The sequence below is a fragment of the Labrus mixtus genome, chromosome 16, assembly GCF_963584025.1.
Source record: "Labrus mixtus chromosome 16, fLabMix1.1, whole genome shotgun sequence".
NCBI classification, from domain to species: Eukaryota; Metazoa; Chordata; class Actinopteri; order Labriformes; family Labridae; genus Labrus; species Labrus mixtus.
Genome location: NC_083627.1, coordinates 10,638,161 through 10,650,361, shown reverse-complemented (window position 1 = coordinate 10,650,361; position 12,201 = coordinate 10,638,161).

Below are 12,201 nucleotides of genomic sequence, written 5' to 3'. Positions count from 1 at the left end.
CAAATTTAACTTTTACACATTGACAGAAAGGTTTCCATTAAGTCGGACATAATGAAATTTGGTTGGAAAAAATGTGAGAACAAGGCTTAACTTACCTGTCTTCAATTGTATATTTGAAGAAAATGCTGTAGGAAAGTAGAATAGATAGAATAAATCTTTATTGTCCACTACAGGTGGAATTTTGCCTTAGGCTCTCTATATACATAAAACAGTATACAAACATTCAGGCCGTCAAAGACACAGACAACATACTGTATAAAAAGCAGTTCATGCATGGTTCAGTTCTCATCAGTCATGATTTAAGATCAAGGATGTTTACTGTACATGGGATAAATGACTTAAATACATTTGTAGTTGCCAGAGGGACTCTACTGTATAGCACCTCCCAGAGCTCAGTGGCTCAAACTGGCAGAAGAGAGGACAGGAGTTATGTGCTAGGATACTCCTACGCTTTCTTCCTCGTCCTAGCAGTGAATAATTGAGACAGAGGTTTGACACAATCTTAGAGTTTATTGTAAAATCTACAAATCAAGTGACCGTACCAGGCAGGAAGGTGAAAAGTTAAGACACACTCAACAATAGATTTATACACCTGCTCTAAAATGTGCTGACTGACAACAAGACTACTGACTTTTCTAAGGAGATAAAGTCGATGTGAGCATTTCTTCAAGATATATTCTGTATTTTCAGTATCAAGGCAGACCTAGGATGGCACGCTTCTGGAGGAATGGGAAACTACCGTATTGAAGTTTGGAGGAAAAACAGATTGGAAACAGAGGCCATGCAGTGATTTGATAGGTTACATTGATCCGTCTTATCATATGCATTTCATTAAAACATTAAACCTTGGACACCTGTAGCAGATGATATTGCGAGTTATTAACAACAAAGGTCGGTATTCAGAGGAAGGCATTTGACAGCTGACAGATGTTGATTATGAAGGATTACGCAGAGGCCACATTTTTAAGATTTTAACACTTTGCACGGCTCAAAAATAGATAAGAGTACATACAGCGTGCTTTGTTCTAAATATAGACTCCAGGGCCAAGGAGTTGCTAACCGTACTTTCCAATTTCCTTAGCTTTTAGATTCATGCCTCCTCCTCTGTGACAGAATTACTGTGTCAGGTTTTTTCGTTGTACAATTAGAGTAAACTGTGGGCAGTTTTTACAGCGTGGGCTGGCATCACCTCACTCTCCAAACCACCACCACCACCACCAACTGTTCAGCTTCTGACACCGTGTGGGGTCTGCCAGCATGAAGCCCGGCTGAATGAATGGGTCGAAGGGGGGATGAAGGTGAAAAACTAGAGCCTACTTTCTCCAGCGGTGAGAAATTAAATGCAGTGGCTTCACTTTATTACAGGCAAGGTCTGAGAGATTGCTTGTGCAGTTTCCAGGAGTTAGAAAAAAGAAAGCTGTCAGCCGAAGTTCAGTAGTTTTCTCTTGATGAATGAATAATTTGCATGCTGTAAAAATAAGTTCAATATTACTTCTACAATGTATAGATAAATTATACCACCAGAATGCCTAGAAATAACTTTTTGTTAGCAATGCTGCTGCCAAAAATTGCAAGTCATTGAGCACCACCTGAAGTGATGGAAGTCTTTCATGCCTTCTACAAAAGACATTCTGAAACAACCATATGCAGTCGGGATCTCACATTTTTACTCGGTGACGGTGCAGGGCACAGAATGTTCAGACTGTACATGTTTTGGGTGTTGGAAGCGTTTCCGAGTCCCATCTTGATCCAAGTTGAAAACCTCTTGCCTAAGATAGCTTATACAGGACTTTGAACTCTAATATATCTGCAAACAAACTCTTTGCTCAGTAGAGATATAGTTGAGTAATGGTGTCCTGTAGAGTATGAAGTCACACTCCTGCGTGTGTTGTAAATCAGGCTTTTGTGTTCTTTATTCTGTATCTGGGGTGGCTGCATGTGCAATGCTGTTTCTATGGTTTAAAGGAAACAACATGACTTCGAACATCATTTCAATGAGAGATAGAAGATAGATGTTCAAAGTGTCAGCTAAAGGCTTTAGTATTCAATGAATACTATCAACATATTTTTCTTGACATATTGGCTATAGCCATAAACTACAAAGTAAAATTTGTGTATTTGTCAATGAAGTCCGGTGGCTGAGCTCATTTATTTTGGGCAGAGATGTTGATGATCCAGTGGGACTACCAATGGTTCTTAGACAGTATGTTTACAAGATGTTAAAAAATGTTGATTTATTATGTTAGTCAGACAAAAACTGGACTTCTAAAATGTGCGACTGAAATTGTTTTAAGTTGAATTTCTTGAATTTCCTCTCACCATGATGATATGGTTGGGGGTTGAGTTAGTCTTGCATGCATACACCTCAATCAGCCCCAAACTGGCCTTGGCTCAACAGTTCTTCCACCGAGCTTTGACCCAGAAGTCAAATGGAAGCTGTAAAAAAAAACAAAAAACGGACAAAGTTAACAATATGGTGAGTGCTACAAGGATGGAAGGAAAATGCACAATAACAGCCTTACTTGATTGTGGATTATTTGGTATGTGAAGTACATTAATAGGTAAATCAGACCTAAATCAATTCTCCACAGATTCTCCTTTACTAGGACAAAAACAGTAGTCCAATTAAATGCCCTAATCAAGCTATAACCGTAACAGTTTGGGACCATCTCATTCACTGCTTTGAAGATTTAACCCCATGAGGCATAGACAATGCATGCTCCTTTATGGATTGATTCAATAGTTTTTTCCAAATTGATATTCTAATAAGGTTTCATTCGCCGCATGAAATTCCTCTAATGGGTAGTAATGCTGAATTTAAATATTTCCTAAGTTTGACCAAAGTAGGAGCCCAAAGCTTGGATTTGACAGGAAATGGCTTCGATATGCAATGCTGACATTCACTTATATGTCTCCATCAGATAAACCATATATTTGTTCTATTTCTGCTATTAGAGTTTTTATGGTGCCACTGTACTGCTGTGTTAAGCCTAACAAGCTGGTGGTTAGGCAGGAAATCCAAGAAAGGGAAAGCATGGTCAAATTTTTGGAATAAAACCCCCTGCATTTTGCCGATTGTACATCACAAGACTGCCCTAACATTTTAAAAGTAAGCCCATGGTGAAAGAACAAATGTTCTTCAACAAAAATGGAACAGAAATTCAAAGATTTTAAGTAACGCAATAAAATAAGGCCAGCAACCATTCAGGTCTTAAAACAATCTCTGGTGGTGGAGAAGGTCTTTATTCCACCTCTTCGAAAAATGTCATCCCAACAATTTTTTACAAAATGGACCTGAGCTTTTGGTCTGGCCTGCCGTGCAAGCTCGACCAAGAAGCAGAAAATAAGAGGCCTGAAATAGAGCAAAGGACTGCAATTCTGTCAATGAGCCGTGTTGTGTGAGTAAAAATAAACCAGAGGGAAATTATAATCAAAGGGCGCTCCTTATCCGTATTTGACTAGATTCAAGCCAAAATAAAGCCACTGCGAGAGGATGTAGTTGGATTTCCCACAGCGTTCACAGGACTTTTCGGAGACGGAGGCTGAGATCACAGAGTGACATATTGAAGGAAAAGCAGGAATGTCTATCACCAAACTGAGAGCTAAGTAAAAGTCGTCAGAACTGAAGGTTGAAAACAAATGTAACAAATCTTTTACCTCTTATATTCTGCAGCACGATAAGTCTTTCATGTTAAGCTAATCTAAAAAAATGACCTGAACACGTCTACAAATGCAAAATCATTGCAACAAAATTGAGAACAAAATATTTTCCGTTTTAGGCGAAAAAGACAAGATTGAGTTTGACATTGAAACAGAACAACAAAGAGGACAGTAAGTGATGTGGTCGAGATGGTTGGAGTGCAGATACGTTAGCCTCTAATTAATGTCTCTACACAGAACAGACTGTGAGTCAAGTTTTTAATTTCTAGTTAAAGGTTTTGTTGTTTCATCATAACCAAAGCCTCTCCCTAACCTTAGCCAAAATTGTTTTAGTTGCCTAACCATAACCATATAGCCTCGCCCAAGCTATGAATATGTTTTTTTAGTCGCCCAACCTTAACCCGAACATCAGAAAGGGTTATAACTTAAGCATCTTCACACTGAAAAGTAAAAAAAGTAACGTTTGTGGGTCCCAAAGTTGTCAATATCAAATAATAGAGAATGCCACATGTCATTAATAAAACTTTTGACAGACTACTTTTCTATTATTTTTAGTTTTTGAAATCTAATATTTTCATACTAACATTTCAGTAGAAATTTGTATTTTAGTCATTGGAGATTTTAAATTGTACTTAATCAGTCCAATGTTCTTGTTCTTGTCTTACAATGTTACATTTCATCAAGCTCTTTTCATGAAGGTAGTGTATACGATTACCTTGTTGTCCAATTAAATGCTATATGCCCCACAACAGCTGCTACCAGATTTTAGCAAGCAGCACCATTGACTGTATGGATGGGGCGCCTATAGCGTAGTGGTTATTGTTCGTGCCCCAGGTACAGAGGCTTTGGTCCTCCAACCAGGCGGCCCCTTCTCTCTGCCTCTCCCTGGTCTCTGACTCTATCTCCTGTCCTATCTACATAAAGGCATAAAAAAGCCCAGAAATAAACCTTAAAAAACAACATATTGACTGTATATGAAAGGATGATGCATCTCCGTCTCCTCTTGTTGTACAAAAGTGAAAACAAAATACCCCCTTGATGGGCACTGACATGCAGTACAGTATCGCCAGTTGGTTGCATTTATCGTCTAACTCTAACCCTAAAAAGCACATCAGGCTTACAGATTTCAGCCATTTCATTTGTATGATTGCAATGGGTCGTAAATCAAACTAGGATCAAACGTGGATCAGCATAGTCAGAAAAAAACTTTAATCTTTAGATATATCCTTCAAACATGCGACCTGCTCGCATCCCAAATTGTCAGATACTGCACCTTTAGCATCACAGAGGACACATTATGTTTCCAGAGGTAATTGTCTACAGTATTTCAGTATTGGAACTGCTGCTCTGGCTGTCCAACATGGTTTGAGGGGGATGACCGTCACCCTGTAGATCAGGCTATAAATCCTGGGTGAAACAGAAAGGTAAAGTTGATTTATACGTTCAACAAACGCCGTGACATGTAACAAAATTAAGCTCGTAACGTTTAAAAAAAAAAAAACTGAACCTTGTTCCTGAAAGGAAGAAATATGACACAAAACAGAGGCAAAGGATGCCTTTTAACACTTCTTTCTGAGCCAGTGAGATGCAAAATGGTGACTGTAACATACTCCCTGGGATGAAAATTCAAGATTATGGGGCCCCTGATTGGCCTAGGAGTTAGGTCGCACCCTATGTATGGAGGGCTTTAAGTCCTTGCTTGTAAGGTCGCTTGCCTCCTGCTAACACTCTGGGTTATTAACAGGCACTCGGGGAGGTCTTTAGTCCACATTTTCTGTTTTCTTTCCATGTACTCTCTATGCTATCGTGAACACAGTGTGGTGCCATGGCCCGTATCTTCCACCCACAAGGTTTGTCAAAGTGTACAAAATCTGTATATTGCACTAATGAGGAAAGACCACCCCTGAAAGACCCTGCTTTGCCATTAAGTCATTTCCGTATGTTAAACTACACAAAGATGTATTGTTGTAGCGTGTTACACAATTAGCTAGTAAAATCACAACAATTAAGAAAGCTGCTTTACCCAGATTGTACAATTAAACACATATAATGTACTTTCATTGTGCTTTACCTCTCACATGTGGTGCAGCCAATGATTTGGAGAAACACATTTCCTGCAAGTCAGCTGTACATTAAGTGAATGAATGTAAAGAGTCATCATTTCCTAATAAAAATTGATTTTTGAGGGCCAAGTTTGTCTGACACAGAACATTTTTCTCTGCACAGACTTGTAGGAGATGTGATTTAGGTGTGGCCGCAGTGATTTCATCCAGTACCCTTTCAAAATACCTAGATTATCACTCTAAGACATCAAAGACCTGCACTTTGTCAATCCTGTGACGTACACGGCTCTCTGCTAACATCAAACGAATGGACTCTGATGAATTTATGTGGCTGTAAAAGAGGCTTTTAGGCTGAGAGTAAACGGCCCCACATCTGTGCTCAATCTTCAGTGTGGCGTGTAATGAGGATCACAGGGCCTTTGTTCTCCCCCAGATGAGAGAGGGAGCCAGGTAGGGGGGCTGAAGCTCAGGTAAGCCTTTGTATACGTGCCTCACAGCTAATGGAAAACATTAGTGCAGGACTGTGGAGAATACGTCTCTGCTGAACTTCGGGGTGTCACAGGCGCCCTTTAAACCATGTGGCCGGATCATCAGGACTCAACTCTGACCAAAGGTTTTGACTCTCCCACATAAAAGTGAGGAGTGCAGCTGACATGTTAGCATATATATATACTTATTTTAACCTGTTCAGGGCTGAAACCGTATCATGCTACAAGGTCAGGGTCATTAAGTCAGAGTCAAGTCACCACACATTCCACAAAGATTTGAGCAAAAGCAAGATCTGAAGAACTCTCTAAGCCTTTGCTTTCACACCGGAGTAGAAAGATATCACACCTAATGTAGAGATATTCCAGCAGGTGATGTGCAAAATATACTGTTTTAAACTATTTTAAAACAGAGCCTTGATCAAACAGTGACAAGATGGCAAAAATACAGAAAATATAACAATGAAAGAAGTCATAGAGAACCTCATTACTCCATAGGTCCAAAGGTTGTTTGCACATGACTCACTGTAGACTTGTGTAAAAGGACACTGTAGACCAGAAATCTTAACAGATGTTGAAAATGTGAGAGACCCCACATATGACAACCTATCATGGTAATCATACAACTAAAACAGCACACCACACACTAACAGATTCCATTCACCAACAACAAGAGGCCCGACTCTCAAAACTGGAAATCTTGCAAAATCTCTTGTATTGTGTTCAAACATGTCTTTAGAGTAAACTAACATGGCAGACAATGGGCAGAAAGACATGATGATCATTATTTTTTGACTTTTTTCCAAGGCGCTCTGCGATGTCACCTCCACGCATCCAATAGGAAGGAAGATCACATCACAACAAGCGGTGTCCCACTTCTCTGAGCTCTAGTTGACAGACCTACCGGGACATCAGAGAGAAATATCTAGTTTGAAAAGAAATGTCCAACAGTTTTGGTCACCTTGTCTGAAAGGCCCTTTATGCTACCTTCCTTTGTTAGCTCCCTTTCTTATTGGCTATCAGTCGCTCCACATGAAAATCTAAAGGGATGGGCTTTGGTGGCCTAGTGGTTAGTTTGTGCACCCCATACAGAAGCTGCAGTCCTTGAGGTGGGTGGCCCAGGTTCGAATCAGGCTCCTGGTGGCTCCTCTCCCGCATGTCATTCACCACCCTCTCTGTCCTGGATTTTTAACTCTACCCACTGTCCTGTCTCTGCAATAAAGACGTAAAAAGCCCCAAAATTAATCTTCAAATAACGAAAATCCGCAGAGTGGATATCCGTTAGCGTGGACAATGTTCCAGCATGTTTTTGCTGTCCACACAGTCTGTTTCCCCTGAATACACCTAAGCCGGCTAAAACGCAATTGGTCAATACAGCTTGGATTACAAATGTACTACAAAAGAAAACCAGAACACTTTCATGCTGACATTACAGATCCCTGTGTACAAATCCGATCCTTCTATGTAAAGACAGATTAGTGTATGAGTAAAAAAGCAACATTAAAAAATAGAGGTTTAAGAGAGTTTAGTAGTAGCCCTAGTATGAGGTGATTGTGGTATGTTGTATTGTGGTGTATGTTGTGGTGTGGTACTGTGTATGTTGTGGTGTGGTACTGTATGCTGAATCAGTTACAGTATTACTGCTTCTTGGCTAAGAATATAAAAAGCTTTCTTTCAAGCTGCAGATCATCTTTAAAAAGGTTATTACTGCCTTCCCTTCTACTGTATATCCTCGAGCAATGCATGAATCAGGCAGTTGTACATATATTTTTGACAGCTTGCTTAATTCTTAAAGATAAAGCCAGTACTTCTTCCCCTTCGAATACTTTGCTAATATGGACTGCTTTCCTGTTGCCGGACCTGCTGCTTCACGAATCACGGCCCTTATCAACTGCTACATGGTACTGTTTCCCTGTGTGTGAGCATTTGTGTGTTAGTACTTCCGGTCCTTCCAACAACACACCTAGAGTGGATCAACTTTATCCCTGACTTCTTATAGCCTGCAAGACAAAACTTTGTGTCCAGTGTGGGAAAATTGAGGACAATAAATCCTAAAACAGGCCAATTTGAGTCTTAAAGCGTGTTGTCATTCACAGCATTGTGTATCAGATAAAGACGCTGTGATAGCAGTAGCTTTGGCGCTTTAGAGCAGTGTTTTTCAACCTTTTTTGAGGCATGGCAAGGCATAGAGAGACTACAGAAATGATTATAGGACTCCACCTGCCTCTATAAGACTAACCCAATCTGAATGGGGCCATAATAGGAGGTTTACAAAGCCAGTGGCTTGGGAGTAGCAATAACCCGCAGTAAACAGGTGGATTCAATATCAAATCCCAGGAGGCGTTTTATGAATGGGGTGGAAATCCTGACACAAGTCACGTAGTATTCCCCCAGGAGACCGACCAGAACGGCAAAGCCTCTGTTGCTTCAAAGTGCCCTGGCAGTTTTGCACGGATCCGCCTCCAGCATCTTCTCGTCAACACCAAGGTGGAGCCCGAGCCGCAAAAGGTCTAACCAGAGCTGTCAGTTGATTGATGCAATAGAGTAAAAGGCTTTACCCCTAATGGAGCGTTCATTAGTTTTTCCGGCCATAACACCTCATAAAGCATGTTTAGATCCCCGCTGATCATGTGGTGTGAATTCCAAGTAAAAGGAATTCTGTGTGTGTTGGTCCTTTTTCAATGAATCTGGTTTTACACTGGACTTTGTACATATTAATTATTTTAGTCTGTTTGCTTCTATTGCCTGTTGATTGTTATTGTCTGCTGAGAAGCACTTTCTTACCATTTATTGAAAAGTGCTATACAAGTAAACTACTACTATGATTTTAAATAAAGTATTGGCCCATTTGTACACACAACTGTCCCTAATTACCTATGCCAAATTCCTCGTGTATTCCTCTTTTGATCCCGAGGTCACTTTGCAATTTCTTCCCCATCTATGTTAAAAATTGAACATTTACTATTGAACAAATGAGGAACCAATGGGAAACTAATTACTAGTTGTTAGGTGGGGGTTTTTCTGCTATGGATGTTCAATGATGAAATCGGGACACAGACTGCTGTGGGTTATCGTATTTATTCGGCTGAGGACAGACAACAGCAACAGAACACAAATCGCTGACAAAGTTAGCATCTTAACAGTCTTTGCTTATATTCTGTTAGAAGGTACAACCTACAAATGTACAATTCTAAGAGGCTGGAAAGATGACATGACCATGATCTGGAAATGTCAGATGTCTCAACTTTGAATTAGCTCCTATCCAAATAAAGATCTGCTGCTATGCGAGTCTTGTACATAATGTTCCATCTACACACACCAAAAACAAGAATTACAGGTTGGCAGATTTAAATGGTACATCCACAAATTTACCAAGATGAATTAATTCATGAAAATTCATAATAACACTAGTCAACCATTATTATATTATACACTTATGGTAAACTAATAGTTAGTTCCTCACTTGTCCACTGCTATGCCATTTCCCCCATGAACAGTTAATGTGAAAACATCATCTTCATGTTGTGATAAATACATATTAAAAATATCTAAAATTTCCGCCAAATTCAAGAATAATGGCCACCACAGGTGGCCACATCTTCAAATGGCTTGTTTGTACTCAAACTTGTATTTTGGGCCTTACCACCCTGAGCATTTCCAATCTTGGAAGCTTAGCAGGGTTGGGCCTTGTTAGTACTTTGTTGGGAAACCACCTTCAACCGGAAGATCCCCAGCTCCTGCACTCACATGTCCGATGTGTCCTTGGGCAAGGCACTTAACCCCAAGGTCATCCCGCTTCTTCATTGGTGGCATATGAATGTAGCCTATATGAATGGGATTGTGAACACTTCACATACATCTGTGTATGGGTGTGAATGGTGTGACCTGCAGTGTAAAAGAGCTTTTGAGTAGTCTGAAGACTAGAAAAGCGCTATACAAGCTCAAGTACATTTATCAATTCCCAACTGGGAATACTAGGTGCTGCAAGCTTTGTCATTGTTCTTGGATAGCTTCTGCTGGTGTGGATGGCCTTTTGAAGGTGTCATCAATGGCATACATACAGTATATAAATATACATTATTACAAGAGAAAACTTGATTTATGAAATAATCACATCTACATGTTTGACAAAATGAATATGGTGATAAAGACATATTCAGTGGATACATGCTGCTACATCTTTTATTGGCCCGTTTGTACCCACATTAAGGGTCGCTTAACCCATGCCAAGTTCCTCATTTAGTCCTCATTTGATCCCTAACAACTTTGTCATTTCTTCCCATTCAACTGTTAATGGTGAAAACTGGATCAGTTATTAGGGAACCAATGAGGAACTCAAAATTCCTCTTTTTTCCCTCATTTTCCGCCCTTGACTTTGCCATTTCCCCCCCCAGTAACAGTTAATGGGAAAACATCATCTTCATCATGTGGTGATAAATACATACTCAGATATCCAAAATTCCAGCCAGATTCACAAATTATGGCCACCACAGGCTGCCTCATCTTTGAATATACCGCTTGAACACACAACTTTCACTTCTGGCCATTACACCCTGACGTTTCGGCACAAACAATACATTTGGACTCAAAGATAGACCGGTTAAAGTTTGTTCACAGCTCAAGACCATCTCCTTTCTTTGAGTTTGAGTTTTCAGCTGTTACAAGTTTGGCTTCACACAAATTAGTTTTGTTTTAAGGTCTTTTTAAAAAATATATATTTCTCATTTCACAAATATGTCCCATTCCTCCAGTCTCAGCCACTGTTACACTACCAGTCTGTGGAATACCCTGATGGTTGTAAACTGACACTGGACTGTTTGGCAGACACATATATCCACAGGGCAGTCATTATAGTTCTTTCTTGTGACAGTATTATTAGTCACTCTGACAAGCACGTTTACTGCATAACACCTTACGAAAACATGAAGCAGCTTAATGGATAAAAACCTTTGTTTAACCTCACGGAAATCATAGAGACTCTTATTGTTATTAGCAGAGACACAGTGTCATGGTATGATACATGCCTTTGTGTAAATGGCGTCAGGTGTCAGGATAGCAGGCCAAACTCTAAAGGTGTAGCAATGGCATGTGTATCCTTTGTAATGAAGATGAATGACGTTCATAGTTCATGTAATCTGAAGACTAAAATAAAACATGCACTTGGTTAGAGCTTTTTTCCCCCTCTTGTAACACAAAAAGAATGTCTTACTCATTTGAAAATAATGGAAGAACAGACTATGTAATGCATGGCTGTGGTATGACATTGATATGTTAACCAGCCTATAAAAACACATGGTTAAACACGGTAATGGAGCATGACAGCCATTTGGTTTTCTCATCAAGTTCTCTCCACTCTCGTCTGTAAAATAAGTGACCCTATTTAGTGGAAGCGCTTACTTTTATTTTTTAAACTGGGAAACTTTTATTTGATATTTCATAAGAGGGATTGCACCAAAACCAGCTCTCTAGTGGATACCATGCAGGCTAGAAAAGCCGTTATTTGGTTCCTTCTAAAAGGAAACATTAGTAATTTGTCCTGCATGGTCCATGGTCCTAGTGCTTTATTGGGTTTTAATGGGTTTTATGTTTGATTGTGCAGCACTTTGGTCAACTTAATAGTGCTTTATGAATACATTTGGATTGGATTGAATTAGGTATAGCAACACAGTAGGTTTACATGCACAATTGAGTTGAGTCTTAAACTCGGATATGCAAACATAAATCCTCTATACAGAACCATGATGCAAAATCAGTTGCAACAGTCATAATCACATCTTTTTTTGTGATCAAATATTTATTGTTTTTTTTTTTTCAATATGGGTAGGCAGGAGGCGATTACATGAGTTCCATTGAGCAGAACAAGGCATACATTGTGAAACTGTAGAGAGGTGTGCCACCTGAAGCAGTCAGCATTCTATACATTTTTTACCGACATTCATTTGGATCCTAAAATATGTTAAAGCAGGCCTATTTTTAAAAATATAGAATTCCAA